This window comes from Arachis ipaensis, chromosome B01 (assembly GCF_000816755.2).
Source record: "Arachis ipaensis cultivar K30076 chromosome B01, Araip1.1, whole genome shotgun sequence".
Classification (NCBI taxonomy): Eukaryota; Viridiplantae; Streptophyta; class Magnoliopsida; order Fabales; family Fabaceae; genus Arachis; species Arachis ipaensis.
Genome location: NC_029785.2, coordinates 19072702 through 19076187, shown reverse-complemented (window position 1 = coordinate 19076187; position 3486 = coordinate 19072702). Strand labels below are relative to the sequence as shown.

At 28.5% G+C, this 3486-nt stretch overlaps 1 protein-coding gene and 1 long non-coding RNA gene across 7 annotated transcripts in view; one reads left to right on the top strand and one right to left on the bottom strand.

Annotated features, from left to right (window-relative positions):
• On the top strand, positions 369-1042 carry LOC107617075. The gene is made up of 2 exons (XR_002357247.1): positions 369-693; positions 805-1042. It is a non-coding gene; the product is annotated as an uncharacterized LOC107617075 (long non-coding RNA).
• LOC107626974 (OTU domain-containing protein 3) overlaps positions 2907-3486 on the bottom strand; it is an 8605-nt gene continuing 8025 nt past the window's right edge. For all 6 annotated transcript variants that reach the window (XM_016329864.2, XM_016329883.2, XM_016329860.2 and 3 more), the window contains one exon: positions 2907-3158. The gene's annotated coding sequence lies outside the window, so the exon portion shown is untranslated. The remainder of the gene's footprint in view (positions 3159-3486) is intronic.

Sequence of the window (3486 nt, the reverse complement as noted above, 5' to 3'; positions counted from 1 at the left end):
ATAATTCTATCCTATCAATTCTAGTCATAAAATATTACTTAATCACTTCTTTTCTGCACTTATATCTCAGCTAGCCCAACATCTTGCTGCAGAATTTATCTTAGTTCTTTACTGCATTAATCTAATCAACTCATATAATTTGTTGTGGCTGCATATAATATGCTTTAATGCATATAATATGTTTTATAATCTGTTTTAATCATCTGAAACCAGATGACCTTTGTTGGAGTTAAATTATTTTGGATTAGAGGCATGATTGACAGACTGTGTCAAACCAGATTACCTTGCTTGTTAACTTTGTGCTCCTACTGGTTTTGTATTTTGAAGCAGAACAATGATTTTTTGTACTGTTTTCTACTTGATAATTTTTTCAAAGAAGTTTTTTCTTTTTATATCTTTTTTCTTTTATTTTTGTTAGAAAATTGCATCAAGGATCAACAAGTCATAAGTATTATTTTCTTCATTATGGCTGCATATTTATGTGTGCCGTTAATTTGTTATCTTGTAATCTTGTTTTATAATTTGTTGTGGCTGCATTATAATATGTTTTAATCCATATAATATCTAGCTGCATATAAATTTGTATAATATATTTTATAATTTGTTGTGCCTGCACACAAAATTGGCTTCGTGCTTCTCCAATGACAACTGATTTTGAGGAGCTTATTGAAGAGTTTGAAAAACTTGAATTAGGTATGCAAAAAAAGAAATTTGTAGTTCCTTTTATGGTTTATATTTATAATTCATAATCTATATTATGTTTATGTTTATAATTCATATTGATTTTTTATTTTATTTTGGTAGAAATTGCACCAACCGGAGAAGATGATGATGAGTCTGGTGTGGATTCATATTAAGCATGGTGGCTGTTTGGCTTTCATTTATTTTAAAGTGATTGTTTCGGTTTAAAGTGTGTTTATTTTTGTTGTTTTACTAGACATTTTTAATTGTATTTGTTTTATGTTTAATTAAGTTGAATTTGTATTGAATTGGGATGTAATATACTCTTGTTATTCTAGTTTATTGACGGTTTTAAAGTTCATTTTATAGTAATTTAAATTCTGATTATTAGGAATTAAAAAACCGAAAAACCGACCGAACCAAACCGTTGTTGGTTCGGTTCAATTCGGTTGTTCAAACAGCAGTCAACCGAATGGTTGGTCTCATTGTAGAATCGATCAGGTCGGTTCGGTTGATTTTCGGTCCAAAACCAAACCAAACCGAACCGATTACACCCCTAATAAAGATCGACTAGGGGCCTTAAGGTACGACAGGTACGCGACTAATGGCCCTTTCCACCACAACAAAAATATTTATCCTCTGTTGATTTATTTTGCCCATTGTTTCTTTCTTTATTCCACTTCTAGTGAAATCCTTTCTTGTGAACATAATTTTTCTTCCTTCCATAATTTTTCTTATTGCCATAACTTTGCAATTTACCTTTTCTGGGATTATGATTTACCGCATTTGCTTCAGGAAATGGGTCGGCGCCAGCTGGACGCGTTTCATATTTTTTAAAAGCAACTCATTGTTGCGTTCAGCAACAAGAAGGCAAGAAATTAACTCGAAATATTTTTTAAATCCTTTTTCTCGATACTGCTGCTGCAGGAGCACATTCGAGGCATGAAAAGTCGAAAAAATTTTCTCTAACATATCATTATCAGTTATCTTTTCCCCACATAATTTCATTCGTGAGGTGATTCGAAACATTGCTGAATTATATTCACTTATGGATTTAAAATCCTGTAGACGCAAGTGCGTCTATTCATATCAAGCTTGAGAAAGTATCACTGTCTTTTGATGATTATACATTTCCTCAGTTTTTTCACAGATCTGCAGGATCTTTTAATGTGAGATATTCATTTTTCAATCCTTCGTCAAGATGACGACGAAGGAAGATCATGACTTTGGCTTTATCCTTCTAGGATGCATTATTTTTAACCTTAATGGTATCTCTAAGATTCATTAATTCAAGATGAGAGAACTTTGACATAATAAAAATTTATTACCTGAGTCTTGCTAAAATTTTGGTCAGAATCTCATACTGATAACGTGTTGTAAAATAAATAAGGGTAAAGTATACTTTTTATCCCTGAAGTTTGGCAAAAGTTTCAAAAATACCCTTAAGTTTTATTTTGTTTCAATTTTGTCCCAGAAGTTTTTTATTTTCATCAAATATACCCCTGACAGCTAAATTTTCAAAAAATTTAAGACCAATCTAACAATAATGCATGAAAATTATGCTTGATTTGCTTGTGTTGAGGGTTGTTCTTATGAAATTATTATTGAATTGGTCTTAAATTTTTTGAAAAATTAGCCGCCAAAGGTATATTTGATGCAAATCGAAAACTTTTGGGACAAAATTGAAACAAAATAAAACTTAAGGATATTTTTAAAATTTTTATCAAACTTTAGGGACAAAAAGTATACTTTACCCAATAAATAAATAAGATAGAGAAAATAGATATAAAATAAAGAAGCGTAAACAGATAACTTCAATATTAATATTCATTAATATAATTATCTCAATATAATAAAGATGGTTTATATATATATATTTACTAATATATGTAACAACTTATTTGTAAAAAAAAAAGGAGAAAAAATATAAGAAGAATAAGAGAGTAATTTTATTATTACTATTGTCTATTATTAATAGAGGCTTAACCTCCCATTTATACACATACAAAATGTTATATTTTCAACCTTATTAAATTCATTCACATAATCAACCTTATCACAACAGAAAGAACCCTTCTCAGCCTGAGCTATTAACTTTACAATGATATTAAAAAGACAATAATTTAAATTATCATATTTAATTTAATATTTATAATTTCATATATATAATATTTATAATGATATATTTATTACATTTAATGTTACCTATTTATTACAGCAGTAATTAATAAATACAAAATATAGTAATTTTAGACAGATTTTCGTTGTCTTCCAACAATTTTGTAACTTTATTAGTATAAATCATTTCGATCATTTTTGTTACCCTTATATTTTAGGCCAAACTGATTCTCACACAAGATATTACAATATAAAAATTGATTCCATGTTGTTCCATTATAAGAAAATAATGCTTTTATAACAATATTCCACCTATTGTCCATCCTTCTGTCCAAAACTAGCCTCTGTCAAAAGGAAACCTATTTACAAAAGGAAAAGAAAAAATTACACGTCATGAAAACTATATATTTTGTGTTGCTAATATTTAATAAAAAATATTATATGGACCACCTTTGTGTACACAGTACAGCTCTTTTGTATATTATCAAATTTTTGTGTTAAAAAGTAATTGATAAAAAAGTAAAGGTAAAAATTTGTCTTTTATAACATGAAAAGAAAGTATACAAAAGCAGTGACAAGTACAAACATTGTTTCTCAATTCTCATAATCTGGAGTGACTTCAGAGTAAACCCTACTAGTAAAAGTTTATAAAGTACGCGTTCAAACTCTCAGTACAGAAAGTACCAT